Below are 17,441 nucleotides of genomic sequence, written 5' to 3' on the forward strand. Positions count from 1 at the left end.
CGCAAATTTATACAAAGTAACTCGTCTTTCATTGCCGTACATTCACCCGTCAGTCATAGAGATCTTTAACAATAAAACATAATGCGGAAGTTGAAAATTTAGACTTATTCGTAGTAGGTTGAACAATACATTTCATTACTTTTTTACACTTTGCTATACGAATGAATTTACAATGTCATGGTCATGTTTATCCATTTCTTTGTCCGAGACTGAATGGGTTTCAGTGCAATAGTCGAGTTTTATTACATATTATTTCATCTAATTATGCAGTAGTATGCCCAGCGGGAAACGATGTCCTACTGGTTTAGCGGTCGAATCGCCGAATGTTAAAGACTCGTCAACACACTAAAGGAAGATGTTTCTCGTGCAATGGTTTTCTATCAGCTTCACTTGTTTCAACAAACTTTGCAGAAAAAAGGGGAACATATAAAAAAGTCTGTATAGTATGATATCAAGTGGCCAAGGTTACAATGACCTGATACAGTAAAGCTAATTCTGGGCAATGACCAGAGTTGCACGTGATGATACATATCAACCAAATGATTTACATATATAGTTCAATGGTCGCGATCAACCCCATCTAAGAAAAGGAAACTAGAATATTATTGCAAAGTACACCATGCTTATTCTTTATTCCTCTAGTACAAACTTTGAACCCTCATGGGTTTGTCCCAAAGAGCAATATACATAGGATCGAGCTGCTCTGGACTCGTAAGTGCATACAATGTTAATGATTGGGGATCTCTATGGCGATTAGGTGTTGACACAAGAAGCTAAATATGTTAAGGAGGGTGACAGGACTAAAATATTGGTGGTGAAGATCCGCAGGGGTGTGGCATTTTTGCGCTGCTCCATACAGAACCTCTCCTCCCCATAATCCAATACGAAGTCTGCCCGTCGTTCCTAGTTTGGTTTAAATCCCTCACGAAGCTTTAAAATGTATTGCATCCGTCTTCCAGAAGGGGCCGAAGGAGGGGATGAAATGCTTTTTATTTCAGACGGAGCTCGCCCAAATCGAGGCAGAATTTATACTTATTAGAGAAATATGTTGCACTGTATATGCTAACAAAATGTGGACCCATAATGTGTGCGAGTGTTTGCGTTGGGAAGAACAGCGATGTGAGGCCGAGGCAACCTAAAACAATGTTTCTTCTTTAAAAACTTTACCCATTTATAATACTATATGACAACTATTACTACCTCGCAAATCGTCATCCCATATACTACTTTTAGCTAAAGGGAACTAAACATTGTCTACCGAAATATGTATCAGTCAAGCACAGTTATCTCCCCTCAGGTATAAGACTCTGGCAAAGCCTAGGAATACCTCAGTTAATTCCGCCGAAAGATCTCGCAAAAAGCAGAATCTACGTAGAACAATATACCATTATAAGTTTGAGTTTACCACTTCTTAGGAAAGTATACTCCATATATGACCGCTCAGGTGGCCTAGTGATTAGAGCGTCCGCCTCGGAAGCGGGAGGTCGTGGGTTCGAACCCCGGCCGAGTCATACCAAAGACTTACAAAGACTTGGCGCTCAGCATTAAGAGGTTAGTGTTAGGACTGGTCGGCTTGGTGTCAGGATAATGTGACAGGGTGGGACATGATGCTACATGTCTGCGGCATGATGCCCCAGTGCTAGACATCATTGTAAACTGCCATACTGCAGACATCGTAGCGATATGTCTGAAAAATTGTTAAAGCTACTTTAAAAATCCTAATCACACACACACACACACACACACAAAAACTCCATATATAATTCCAACTTTTTCTCTCCGCCTGTTTGCAAAGTTCTGCCATTACAATTTGCTAACTTTTTGTCGTCTTCACACACTTGGGTACTTGCACGCGAGCCTAAGCGACTTCACGTTCAGTTGGAGCTGTACTTATCTTGCACGCACAAGTCTCTATCACTTAGAAAGCCTCCTAATATAATGTGCAATTCAATTACGAACGAGTACATATTTGTGAGTTTCTTCTTCTAATACATTACCCGATCATAATACCTTAGAGTAGTAACAATACCTCGCAAATCTATCCCTCCCAGATGCTACTTTTAGCTAAAGGGAGCTCAAAAGTTGTCTGCCGATCACTGTGGTGGTCTGGTTGAGTGATACCCTGAGTAGGTGGGAGAGTGAGTGGGTGAGTGAGTTCTTCTGACAATTAGCATCATATATATATATATATATATATATATATATATATATATATATATATATATATATATATATATATATATATATATATATATATATATATATATATATATATTAATTATTGCGTTGTATGCTTTAACCTAGGCATCCTTAGTGTCTATATATCACGCTTCCATGATCATATCTGTCCAGGACGTCGTTGACCTCTCCGAACGGTGATATTGGCTCAATTCGTCTGCTAACTCACATTTCCCGATAATTTTTTATTTTTGGTCAGCTCTGCGCCGTATCGATAGCCAAACAAAACAGGTGCAGGAATATTGTGGTATACTTTTAAGTATTCTACCCTTTATACGGATCGTTGACATAGACTGCCTGTTATCACTTACAGGGACAACGCTAAACTTAGCTCGCACCGATAGTAAAACCTAACAAGGTGACAGGGTTAGGCCCCTTATGTTTACCTTTTCTGTTTATTATACTTACAGATTTAAACTATGGGCAAAACACAGAAACGGAATTCAAACGATGATGACATCGTCAGTCTACATGCTGACCTTTCATCCGTACAGGGCGGTAAAGGGAGGCAACTCGTTCTCTATGCCTTCAACCACTAAGCGCCAGAAAACAACTAAATCGGAAACTTCCCTGTCACCGAAGTCCCCTCCTCAAGACCCAATGTTACGGGAGATTCCTATCGGACTTGACTCTGTTTCTCTTGCTTATCAACGACGGAAAGAGCTTAAACAACAGGCTTTACGTTCCTCTCAGCTTTCAGATATACGGCAGGTTACGTGGGTCAAGCATCCCGTAATCTGCCCCGTCTTCGTTGACCAGATGATACCCCTCCCCCACACATGCTCTTTCTCCGTTTCGACCGGCCTAGGCCATGTTCGAGTGATCAGGGGCGGCAACATCTTCCTATTAGGGCTCGATCATACAACAGCCCCTACCCCAGTGCGTCGAGACAGATCTAGGTGGACACACCCAGGGACCGTTCCAACAATTTTTCCTCCTCAGGACTCCCGTCCCGCATGATACTCTTCAGGCTTCTGCAGACATCACCTCACCAATCTCCCGACAACCTACCACAGGAAGAACCTCTATTCTCAGTGATCGTCTGGAGTTCACGGTTTCTAATTCGGGAAGTACTAAGAGGTTAGTGGGCGCCAGATCTAGTCACACTTCAAGCTTACCTCATACCCCTAAGGACAATAATGCTTGTTCTCAAGGAAGTTCGTCGATTCTGGAACTTACGATGTAACGAAAAGATGGATAATACGGAAAATCAGGAAAGAAATCCATGAGTCACCCATAGGACACAAAGCTCCGGAAAAACAGTCCTACAAGAGATCCACACAGCGTGATCCGCTGATATCGCAAACTAAAGCTAATAAAACAGAGAGGAGCTTCTCGTTCATTTCAGCGTTTCTCCCCTCGACAATCTACTCCCCTGCAAAATGACACCGTCTCAAGTTTGCCCCTTACTGCCATCCCCGTTGGAAGAGAACTTCTTTTATTCGCTGCCGAATGGGACAAACTTTGCCAAAACGATACCAGGTCTAGGCAATTGGTTCACGAGGGACTCTGCATCAGGTTTCACAATCCTCCACCTCTGTCCAGAGTTTTGTCATTCAACAACGTCCAATCATATCCACTCAAAGGCAACACATTACAGCAGGAAATAGACAACCTCCTTCGAAAAGGTTGGTAGAACTAGTTCGAAACACTCTCTTTCTGAGGGATTCTATTCTAGACTTTTTTGATTCCAAAAGCAAACGGCACTCTGTGCCTCCTCATCGACCACAGCTCTTTAATTGCTTCATTCACGGTCATTGGTTCTCAATGAAAACACAACAGTGCATTCTAAATGCTCTCCAAGATAGAGACTTTGCCATTAGTGTAGACTTAACAGATGCTGAATTCAGTGTTCCTATTTACTAGGCTTCCAGGAAGTTCCTGCTGTTAACCTACATCGTCGTGGTATACCAATTCAGGGCCCTATCATTCGGTCTCAATCTCTTCCCCTGAGTTTTCACTCGTCTCATGAATCAAGTCATGGCACCTTTCCGGACCATTGCAACGGCTGCAACATCAAGTTGCATAAACGACTACAACAAATCAGGTGAGGTCTATTTTACATCAATACACGAAAACCTTTGTCATATCACTTACCTATTTGGGTTTTCTCATGAACGAGGACAAACCCGACCTAGTACCCTCTCAACATTTTGTTCATCTAGGTATGGAGTTCCATACACAGGAAAACGTGGTTCGTCTCCCTCAGGATTGGGCATTGAAAGTCCGCAATATGGTGGCTTCTTTACTTTTAAGGGCAACCCTGTAAGCACGGGAATCTCTTCGTCTCCTAGGTTTATTCAATGCTTCAGCGGACCTCCTTGTCCTAGGTTGCCTTTTTATGCACACATTACAAACGCTTCTTCTTTCTCAATGGAGATCCATATTTTGCACACTGGACCAACCTTTGCCCATCTGCTCACAGTTTGGGCACCATCTGTATGTTTGGGGCAACCTTTATTGGCTTACGGCAGGTATACCTCTGCACTTACTACCGCCCGAGATTACAATTTGTACCGACACAGCATTGAGGGCTGAGGAGCCTACCTCCTATCATTTCGGGACTCCAGCGGTGCATGGTCTCCTCACGAAAAACTTTTGCACATCAATCTAATTGAAATGATGGCCATTGTGAACGTTTTCACTGGTGGCAGTAACACCTCTTTGGCAAGGGAGTCATGATTCTGTCAGATATTTCTAAAGAAGTGACTTATCTCAAGGAGGAACCAAATCCCCAGACCTTTGCATCATGGTATCGGGCCTTCTAAACTGGTGTGTTCAACAACAAATTCACATACATGTTCATTATAGACCGGAACGCTTCAACGTTCTAGCAGACAAGTTGTCCTGACACAATCAACTGATTCAGACGGAATGTTCTCTTCATATCTCGGTTTTCACCCAGATCTGTGCCCGGTGAGACCGAACATCGATGGACCTATTTGCGACAAGGTGGAAAATCAAACGTTGTCTCTCCCGTCTTGGATCCAAAAGATTGGGAAATAGACGCTCAATATTTGGATTGTAACAACCGGAGCTCATACGGGTATCTTCCAACACCGCTGATTCCAGAAGTGATACAGAAAGATAAGGAATCAGCATGTCGTCTCATCCTCATCGGACCACTTTGATGGGAGAAGTCGTGAATCAACGATCTCCTCAATCTTGCATTAGAAATTCCACAGCAGATTATGGTATTCCCTCATTTTCTCAAACAAAAACGACGACAGTGATTCATCACTGTCCAGAACTCCCGAACCTGCACGTCTGAATCGTGTCAAACACGCCCTCAGACTTAACAATTCTCGGAACCACTCGTGAAGAGAATCGCTCAGGAACGACGGCCTTCCACTTTGAAAGCGTATGAAGGCACACTGCATATTTTCACCCAGTGTTACGCAAACGAACATATTTTACCTCTCCAGGCGTCAATAACACATTTAGCTGATTTCTTCCTCTGGCTCTCTGAAGAATGAAAATTATATCAGTGTACGATCAAAGGCTACCGCTCTAAGATAGCTGGCTCCATTCGTCATCGTGGGCGCAAATATATTGGACTAAACAAGGACATATCCGATTTACTCGGAAACTTTGCGCATACAGGGCTTAAAGCGTTGACCTTCTTTCCCAAGTGGAACTTATCTTGGGTATTAACCCGGAAGAACAAGACCCACATTCAACCAATTTCACACGCATCTTTGAAGCACCTTTCTTACAAGACCTGCTTTCTTTTGGCCTTAGAGACGGCAGGCAGAATTAGAGAAACACATGCCCTGTCCACAGACCCCAATTACCTACCGTTCCAGTACGATGGATCTTACTCATGACGACTTCCTCGTTGAACGCCAGAAACTGTTTCCCTTGCACGGGAACCAAACTTTTGTTCTGAGACCTCTGTCTCTCCTTGACACACCACCTGAAGGTCACTTGCAAGACACAGTCAGATTCTTGAAGTGGTACCTTAAATAGAGCCTTGGTGTCGATGTAGATCGCGCCTTTCTCTCCCTCTGAAATCAGCACAAACCTTTATATCAGCTAAAACTATCTTATCTTGTATCAAGTGGATTATTTGCTCAGAGCATACGGAAATGACCTCAGCTTAAATGAATGTTTTACGCATCTCGGCTCATGAAGCTAGGGCAGTTGCTACCAGCCTAGCATTTGAACGAAACTCTCTAACCGACAGCATTCAGGCTGTCGGTTGCAGATCGGTGTCCACATTCCCTTGCTTTTGTCTTCGAGATCTCTCATCTCAAAAGGCCCAGTTCGATCTGGCTGAATCTATCGCCGCAGCTATACGGGTCATACTTCCATATCGTTCGACAGCTTCTTAAAGACCCGGCTTCTCGACTTCCGCTTCATGTGCGGTTAAAATTTGTTTCCCCTATCTAACTCCGCGCCCTTAGAGATGGACTTAGAAGCTGTCTCAGTAACTTATGGGATCGGAGATGGTATCTCAGGGGAAAGGTGATCTCTTTCCTGCCACCTCTTACCTATTCTCCTAAGGTAATATGATTGGGTGATGTATGCGAAGACAAATCCAATTTTTGATTAAGTAAGATGTTTCTTGGAAAATACTTACCCAATCATGATATACATTCACCATGATACACATTCACCCTCGCAGCATCTTAGCTGGGACATCCTTAGGGAGCGTGCCTTCCACTCAAGTAGTAACTGGTATATTCTTACTCATTGCTGCCAAGTCTTATAGGTAAGGAGAGATCACTCTGCCCGACAACCACATGGGTCGGCAGAAAACTGTTAGCACCCTTTTAATAAAAGTATTATTTGAGAAAGCTGATACTGGTGAACCTACTTTGTACATGTCTATAACGGTGCCTCAGTTTCCGTTGATGTGAAGGGTTTTTGTGTGCAATTTATACACTTGTGCACATTTCTATATTGCTTACATAAGTACATTTTCTATACACGGTTTATTCGGCCGTTCCCTGTTCATGCCTGTTTCTAGAGGCGACACTTGAGTCACGATTATCTGCATAAGCATTCCATCATATTTAAAGATTCCGCTCCTGTAGCCTAGTGGTTAGAGCTCCCGCATCGGATGCGGGAGATGGTGGGTTCGATCCCTGATCGAGTCATACCAAAGACATATAAAAATATTACTAACATCTTCATCGCTTGGCGTTCAGCATTAAGAGATTGGTGTAAGGACTGGTCGGCCAGGTGTCAGGATAATGTGACTGGGTGGGACATCACTATAAACTGCAACACTGCAGATATCGTAGCTATATAACTGAAAAAGCGTTAAAGCTACGTTACAAATCTTAAACACACACATGGGTAGCCTATGCCACTTCACAAGATAGGTTCGGTGTACATCATGTATCTGTATAATTCCTTCATTTCTGGTTCATGCCTAGGATTTCCCCATTTACCACGGCATTCTTAGCCTTGGAACGTCATGCTTCAATGATTCTACCCGTGCTTGCCGCCCTAGATCTTCCCCTAGGTAGCCTTGCAATTGAGATCGTCTGCTATCACCCTTTTCTAGTAACCATCATTTTGTATAGCTTTGTTCCGACACTGTATTCAGACATCACATGTTCAGGTTTATAACTTCTCCCCTTAACAGGTGGTATTGTCATTACATTTTGCCCGTATGCTTCATTGCTTTATTCGACTCTGTTTTCGATTTCTTGGTCTACTTTTTTTTAAAGATTTAGCTCTGCACGGACATTGCGTTCTAAAAGTCAGGTGTAGGGCTAGTTTTATACATTTTGCTCTATTTTGCCTTAAGAGTATGACAACGCAAAAACACACAGATTAGGACGAAGATACAAGTGGCCTGTATGCCGACCTTACCTCAGTGTGAAAAGTTTGTGGCTGAGAAGGGAGATAAATCAATATACCCTTCAGCCACGAAGCGCCGGATATTAACACCCTATGAAACAGCTACCGCACCCATGTCACCACAGAATAACTCGGCATTTTGGGCAACTCCCTCTAACTTGCCTTTGTGGGGTTCGACTTGATCCTTATTGCGGAACATCGAAGGACAGAGCTAACAAACAGTCAAGCTCTCGCTCATTCAACACATTTAGGGACAGGTTACATGGAACAAACATCCCATAACCAGTCCCAACTGATTATCCAAATGATATCTTCCCCACATGGATGAACTATTTCCGCTGCGACCGTCCTAGGTAATATACTAGGAATCGAGAAGGGCCAAAACATCAGTATTACGGGTTCAATTACTAACAGCCCGGCTTCCAGTAAGTCGAACTCGACTTGTACAGACTTGTGGAAGGACCAGTCTAACCATCTTACCACCTCGAGACACATATTCGGCACGATGACACGAATAGTTTCTCTTCAAGAGAAGATACTCTTTACTCAGCGACTGTCTCGAAGTCACGGTTTCGAAATCATCCAGCATCTGTTGATCTTATGATGGAAGTGCGAGTCCGACTTCAGTTATTTAAGCTGTCTGGGAGAGTTACAGACGCGATTCATCATCAGTTCTTCCGTGGTACTTACATGTGGATATAGTGATTCCAAGTCTACATAATAGTCTTATACAGGAAATTTACGTGAAATTTGCAAGTAATCGGAATATTTGTAGATTTCTTTATTTGAGATTTATTTTAAACGGCTAAATAACGAAATGATGATAAATGAATGAATAAAGTCAAAATCATCTCGCTGTGTTATCTCACAGGTATCTTTACTGTACAATATTAGCAGCAGAGAGACTGAGCCCACCAAGTATTCGGCCAAACAGAACCCTCTATCGAAAACACTCTTGATAGAGGATCTTATTTCACAAAATAAACCCTCTATTCAGAAAACTATGATAAATAACTCTTCTCTGATGACTGGAAGAGTTATTTCATGGAAAATAACTCACTATAAAAATACTTCTTGACCAGGGGGACGGTCGACGAAACACTTGGGGACTCAGTCTCTCTGCTGCTAGCTATGTAAATATTTTTAATCCTAAAGGATTTCTGTGAATTATAAAATTATAAAATCAATAATAATGGCAAATATCGGAGAAGCATATAGTGTTAGATTAGCGCGAGAGCGATTAGAAGCAATTAAAAAATTTCTTCCTGTCCGTGACAGTTTTAGAGAAAAACTTCAACAACGACAGCAAGCACAAGTTGAATTTAGAGAGGGTACAGAACAGTTATTTAAACCAATCGTTGAACCAACCAAAAAGATCGCTGAAGCCACAACAACATCACAGCGAGTTATCGCGGAATTACCAAAACAGATCAGCGAAGCAATGGTGTCTGCTAACAAAACACGTGCTGAAATCGAAGAGTTAAAAAGATTGTCGAGGATTTATCTAAACCAGAATTAAAAACTAAATATTTTGCTCAGCAGGGTTATGCAGAAGTTATAGCCGATCCTGTTAAGGTCGCTGCAGCGGGATATCAAATGCGTCATCAGCTTCTCAAGCCAGAATTTCAAAAAACTCCAGAACACGAGTGGAACGCTAAAGTATTTCGTGAGTATAAAGGTATTTCACAGATCAGCAAAAAATATAGGCGCGAATATGATGATTTTGTTGAGCGAGTTAATGAAATGAAAAAGGGTATTTCAACACCAGCGAAGGAGCGATCTCGACCACGAAGACAACCATCACCTGACCCGGGTGTAACCGGTAGTGGTTTGGAAAGTCACATGACTTGTCCTGATAGTGTTCTCAATGATGTATCGCGGTTAGAAGTTCTCATCGGAGGCAGACGAGCTGGAAATAACTCACCGGAAATAATTAATGAAGCAGCTGATATCTGTAAGCGATTATTTCAGGGTGGTATCATGGATGTTCACGCGTATCGAGAACTTATCGATGAAATCATTGACTGAAATCGTCGAGTTGGATAAAAAAATAAATAATAATGATCATACATAACGCTCACCGTGGACCTGTCGTGGTCAGGGTAATAAATTCACGACTACCTGTTTATAGAGCAATTTACGGGGATGGACTAGGTGATGTTATTCAAGGTTTATTCAGAAGACTAGCACCCAAGGCAGCGCCGATTGCAAAACAACTATCAATGAAAGCTATTGATGTTATTAAAAATAAAGCTCCTGGTGCTATCGGTAATATTGCCAGTAAGGCATTTACTGCAATCAAGGAAAGATTAGCGCGATTACGCAGACCAGTTAAATTACCAGCCACCACAGAGATGCCTGCAGATGTCAGTAAAGTAATAAATCAAGCTGCAAATAAAAAACTATCAGAGATACTGGATCAACCAATAAATACAAGTATGATATCAGGAAGTGGTTTTCGTTTTAGATGACTATGATTTACTATAAAATGTTTAAACGCGTGTCTGATCCAGCTTTCGATATGGATGCACCAGTACTCAAGGATGAGTCTGTGCGCGATTATCAGTACTATTCTTATGAAGCATGAGAACCAAATCAACGGGGCAGAATTGAATTACAAGTGCAGGATACAAGTAGATATTTCTTGCCCGCGGAAGCATTCATTGAAGTTACAGGTGAAATCGTAACAAATGTTGCCCTTAATACACCATATGCAGCTGATGTCCAAGTTGGCTTTGTAAATAATGGCATCATGGCACTATTTTCCAGCGCCAGATATCTCATAGACGGCAAAGAAATTGAGTCAGTTCAAGAGAATGTTGATGTTGCTACGACAATTATTGGGCTGGCAAGATATTCAGATGATTACACTAGATCAGCTGGCCCAACTATGATGTTCGCCAAAGACAATTCTAACTTTCCTGATGGAAGACCTACAATCGTAAGGCGACCACAAAACAATGCCAGAAATGCTAATGCCGATGTGGAAAATTTACCCTTTCCCAACACTGAATACAACTTAGGGTTTGGAACACGAAAATTAATGTTGAAAGGTGATAATAGAGAATTTTCATGTGCGATTCCACTGTCTCACATCTTTGGATTTTGCAGAAATGTCAGAAGGGCCATTTTTGGAGCCAAACACACAGTTGTTCTTGTGAGAAAAGGTGATGACAATGATGCTATCTGGCGAGCAGCTGGCGTTGCTGACGGTAAAGTAAATATAAAAAGACTTGCTCTGTGGATGCCGGTGATGACTCCGTCACTCGCTGAAAATCAGCGGTTAATTTCTTTCATGGATCAAGGTGGTAAATCAATACTGTCGTGGCTAACAACAACCACTGACGTTAATCAAAATTATGTTGATGGGCTATTCACGTGGCATATATCATCACAGCAAGGTGTTGCGGCACCAAGACATGTCTTTGTTGCGTTTCAACTTAATTTACGAGTAAACAATCAAGAACGTTCTCATATGATATTTGATCAACTTGGTATCACTGCAGTATCCTTGCGAATAAACGGACATCAAGAACCATCCGAGGATATAATATTGAATTTTGACACCAATAATGTAGCACGTGTATATCACCGTTTGATGACATTTATGGGACCTGATCAAAATATTGATACTGGTTTGCAAATATCACAGTTGGATTTTACGAGTATGTATCCGATTTATTACTCTTCGCTGGAGCATCTTGATTTAGCTAAACAATCTGTTGTTGATTTACACTTCAGAGCTAACGTAAACTCAGGTAACCCTTACAGAGCAATCGCGGTCATACTCTCTGATAAAACAATGCTACCTGAAGGTGCTGGTGGACGAATGAGAGTCGTTGATGCCCCAGTGGAAAATATGTAACATTTTCAGAAAATATGTAACATTGCTAGCAGCAATGTGTACACAATTAGATCAATCTCATATTAAATAAAATGTCATACAGTCATGTTAATGTCACTCTGACTCCTGGTCAGGTGAAGAAATTACAATCGAAGAACGCGAGCACATGTGGGACAACAATAACACTAAAACACGATCAGCTAGCGGGTGGTCCAAACAAACTGTCATTAACTAAAACCCAACTAAAACATTTCAATAAAGCAGCGCAGGCAACGACTGGAGTTCGACTTGCTCTCTCTCCAGTCGCGGTCAAAGTTATGGTTAAAACAGGAGGTATATTTTCTCTTCTCGCCGCGATACCAGCACTGATAGCTGCTGATGCTCCCGCAGTCGCAAAAGCCGCCGCGTTAGGGGCTGTTGGAACCGCTGCTGGAATGGCACTAAAGAAAGCCACAGAGCGAGGATACAAAAAAAAGGGGACTCGCGGATCAGGGCTAAGACTCCCAGGAACTCCGCCATCATGGTACCCAAAAAGGTTTTAAGTGTTTTCAACGCTAGCGTTTTTACACCGATGTCAAATTTTGATTTACTTGATGCTGTTAAACAATTACGCGTAAAGAACTTCAGAGGCGTCTTTATGCGAGATCAATTACCGGCACGACCGAATAATCCAGAAACCGGTATTATTAATCTCGACAACAAAAACGGTCCAGGAACTCACTGGGTTGCTTACGCGATCGATCCACGTGGAATTATCTATTTCGATTCGTACGGGCTAGCACCGCCAGTTGAATTCCTCAGATACACAAAAAACATCCCCTCGTCAAAGACAGGGTCAGGTAAGGTTTGGTACTCAACGCTGCCAACACAAACACTAACTGATCCTCCGATATGCGGTCGTGAAGCATTAAATGTTCTTGATGCAATCTCGAAATCAGCGAGTTCTCCTCACAAAGTCGTGCATGAATACATGTTGAAATCACAGATGTGATTTCCAAATTTGAACAACCCCATAACTAATAATGGTTGATATTTACGGAAGATCAAGCAGAACCAAGGAAGAAAAAAAAGATATCGATTTATCAAAGTATGCGACCAAAGATGAAATTGATAATCTTTTAACGTTAACCGGAATAGACCCAGATGAGGTTGTAATTTTTCAAGACCGGCACGGAAAATTAAGAACCAGCAACATTAAGTTCAATGACATAATTCGCAGGGTCCTTGGAGCTGTCACGGATAACATCGTTGTATTCACTGACAACGGCAGAATCAGAGATTCGTTGATATCAATTGCGATGCTGCGAGATGATGCACGGAAAGCTGCAGAAGGACGTGTAGCGAAGACCGGTGATACAATGACAGGAGAACTCAGCATGAACGGAAATAGAATAACTGTGTTAAGAGATCCGGAAGGTCCCGGAGATGCCGCAAACAAACAATATGTAGACGCAAGCACTAGCGCCGTTGACGGTAAACTAACCACGTTGCGGGCAGAGTATGATGTTCATGTAACCGCGTTTACAAGACTTCGAAGAAACTTCGCAAAAACCGATGATGCCGTGGATAAGTTCTTTTGGGTTCCTCCAGTCATCGACATGACACTTTCTGAAATCATACCAAATCTTACTAATAACGCCAACGATATCAACAAGATTAATACCCGGTTAGGTGTAGTCAGAACAGATAAAAGTTTTTCAGATCAAATTCAGATAATAGAAAATAACATTAACACGATCACAAAAGAACAGCAGGATATCGTAGCGGGAATTCCTGAGATCGTTGCCAAAACCAGTTTGATTAAAGTCCCCAATGGAGTTACCCCGGGGCATATCACCAACATCGTATACACGGTATCATCGGGATTCGCAACATGGTCCCGACAAAATAATACTATCAAATATACAGCAACAGCCACTGGCGTGTACAGGTTGTCTGTGTTTACCGCCACTAAGTTTGAAATATTCACAATATATCCCCGGAGACTTTCCACTGATAAATATTCCGGTTTTATGACTATTATATTAAACAGCGGAACCGAAGAAATATTTATACTGGAAGCCGCAGACAAGAAATTAACCGCAACATCTTACTGGTGGTGTTTGGAATTCGTCGCAGAAACGCCTCAATTGGTTACCGCGTAAATTAATAAAATGAAATCAGCGTCAACGACAACATTAGATGCTCAGCAATATAGATATGATCAGGTACGCGAATGGCAGTCAGAGTTAAAAAACACTATTGCCAAATGCGCAACAAAAATAAAAAAATACAAACGGCGTATAACTGTATTAGACACAATAGTGTATTCGGTATCCGCGGTAGTTGCATCTACTGGGGTGCTATTATCAGCGCTGACACCAGTGACAACTGCAATCGCGATTACAATCACAATTTCAGCATCAACGACGATTGCAGGAGTTGCTAATATAATTGCGAAAAAATATCCTCGTGCACGCTAACAAAATTACGCGAATATGAAAAGTTAAACAACGCGGCCACGAGCACCTACTTGAAATTGTCCTCGCTGATATCATCCAGCCTTGACGATACAGTTATATCCGATTCCGAATTCACGCTGATGTCCAGCGCATACAACGATTACGAGCGCACAAGGAATTTTAATTTGAAAACGATGAAGATAAATAATGACGGAGACACTTCAAGAGATAGCCGCGAATACAGCTCCGGTAAAAACATCAATGATAACAATATCTTCGACGCAGCCAGAGTTTAATATTAATTTTCCAACTGCAATTCCAGTAAAAGAAATCGCGTTGGCACAATTACGAGTATATCACAGTTGGCCCAACATCAGGTCGACATCATTTCACGGACAATTGCCAGATAACTCATTTGTATTTTCATATCAGAATAAACCTGACGGCACACCAGATTTGAATACTATCACACTTCCCACTGGGAGTTATCAGATAGAAGAAATCAACAAGGAAATACAGCGTCAAATGAAGCGTATCACCACCAAGGAAGCAAAAATATCAATAACCGCACACGAGCCAACGCTGTCCAAGGTCATCGAAATCTCAACACCGGGTTACGCCGTAGACATTTATAACAGTTCAATCAGAACAGTATTAGGATGGCCTGAATCAAAACCACCGACACCACCGATACCACCGGAACCTAAAAAGTCTGATTATATCACTGACGCGCAGTCATATCACGGAATTACACCGTCATACAAAGAACGTCTTAATGAGATACGCAGGGATAATTTACAAGGTAAGATTTTTCCTGTCATAGGCGGTGTCGGTATTGTGTTTAATTTTACTCGTGAAATGGAATCAGGGTGGGTGCGTGCTGGAGTTAGTATTTATCTAAACGATATTAATGAATACTTGAAAGTTATTAATGTGGTGCATGGAGCGCACCGAGGGTATCTACGGCAACACTTCCAAGAACATATATCCTCGGTGACAGGTTCACGCAGTGAAATTGTTAAACAAATTGAGATATTAAATCACCTTGCCTCAGATATGGAATATATTAACCAGCAAGTGGTTCAGGCAGTAATTAACAGTATATCCCCCGATAAACAAAAATTTCTAAATAAGTACTCGCTGAGCGAAGCTGAACTACCGAATTATAAATTACCAGGATATGTTTCCCCGGTCATCTTACGAAAATACGTCACTGATATCGTCGATGAATACTTCGGTGACATGCTTGCACAATGGAAAAAAACACTACCAGAACCCGTTATCCTCAGACACAATAATTCCACAACCGGTGATGGCAGACATATTTCTCCGGGAATCGTAAATATCACTGATGTCGTCGCGGTCAATCTTGTATGTGACGCAATTGATGGCAGTTACAACATAGACACAACAATATCAAATCAAGCCCAGCAAGGGTTTATACTATACTCATTTACTCCTAAAGAACCACCTGGATTTTTGATTGTACAAGAGCCAATCAATCCAGTATTTCTGCAGTGTTTGAATCCAACGCTGACAAGGATGAATTTTAAAGTCACTGACCAACAGGGTAGACTTTTGGACTTGAGAAATGGAACTATTAGTATTAATTTGCTGGTGAAATCGTGAAACGATTTTCAAGTCCTAAGGACTTTCATCGTGAAACGATTTTCAAATCGTAGACTTTCAATTAATAATATCATATCATAATAATGTCCAAAAAGTCTTCGAATTTCCGGAAGTACGATGATGATGATGATCTCTCTGACAGTGATTTTATTGTTAGTGATGAGGATGTCTCTGACAGTGATTTTATTGACAGTGACAGTGACAACGATGATGGCACTGTTGGTAACATCATCATCAATGACAGCACTGTCGCAATAAATTATATTAAATGAACGCGAATGACATAGCAAATGTATCAGCATGTGAAATGTTTCATACATGACAAAAGCGCGCTTGAAGAATTCATCCGAAAATTATTTACCGGAAACCATTTACCGGGTTATGTTAAAATAATCATCGATAAGTACGGCAATGATGATTTTTTACTGACAGATTTTCAGCTGAAGCAATTCCGCGAAAACAATATCACGATGATTAATTGTGACGTAGACCAAATCCTCAATTATGTTCACTCGTGCATTTCACGGGATCATCTCGATAAAATGCTGCAGTGGAAATATCTTCGATATTTCCATCCTTAGGATTTTCCCAGAAATTCTTTGAAAATATTTTACTTTATATATATTTTTTTTATCACTGACAATTTCGCTGATTTTCATAGGGTATTTTGATATGAAATTCAACAAAATTGTCGAAGTTGCTGATTTCATAGGGGTATTTGCTAGTAAAAACCAGAGAAACAGACCAAAGTCACGGATTCATAGGAGTATTTTGCTATGAAAATTAATAAAACAGACCAAAGTCACGGATTCATAGGAGTATTTTGCTATGAAAACCAACGAAATCGGACAATTGCATAATTTACACAGTAAAAAAAAAATATTACTTTTTTTTTTACTTTCGATTTCACTTCCAAGTAAAATGCAATCAAGGTGAGGTATTTACTTCCTCGTGAATGACTTCGTCATTCGTGACAAAGTCATCCTTGATTTCATCATTGACAGCGTCAGCGGACATACAATGCTTTAATTTCCTGACCCGATTATTTATTATCTTCTTTGTTTCATACTCGGCTGCCAGTGCCAGCCTGATCTTTTCTATTGCACGAGACTGTGGAACAAATTCATTTATTTGTGTCTCCGCTACGCTGGCCAGTGATTTATACAAATTATTTTGGATCATCTTTATGAATCGATATTGAGCAGGAAGAATATAACGCCCTGCGCATTTAGCTTCGTATAATGATTCAAAATCTGACAGAATAGTTTCAACATTTAGTGTTAAATTAAATCCTTGTTTTTCTAATTTTTTAATAGCATCAATCACATTATTGATATTTTCTCGATTCATATTTATATATATTTAAAATAAAAAAACATCACATCTCCTTGAGCTTCTAGCTTATCACATGATAACCTACCAAACTCAGGAGCGGAAACACCACCCCCATATGAGCTCCTAAACTGCCAAATAAC

Source organism: Sinohyriopsis cumingii, chromosome 4 (genome assembly GCF_028554795.1).
Source record: "Sinohyriopsis cumingii isolate HCF-2022 chromosome 4, ASM2855479v2, whole genome shotgun sequence".
Classification (NCBI taxonomy): domain Eukaryota; kingdom Metazoa; phylum Mollusca; class Bivalvia; order Unionida; family Unionidae; genus Sinohyriopsis; species Sinohyriopsis cumingii.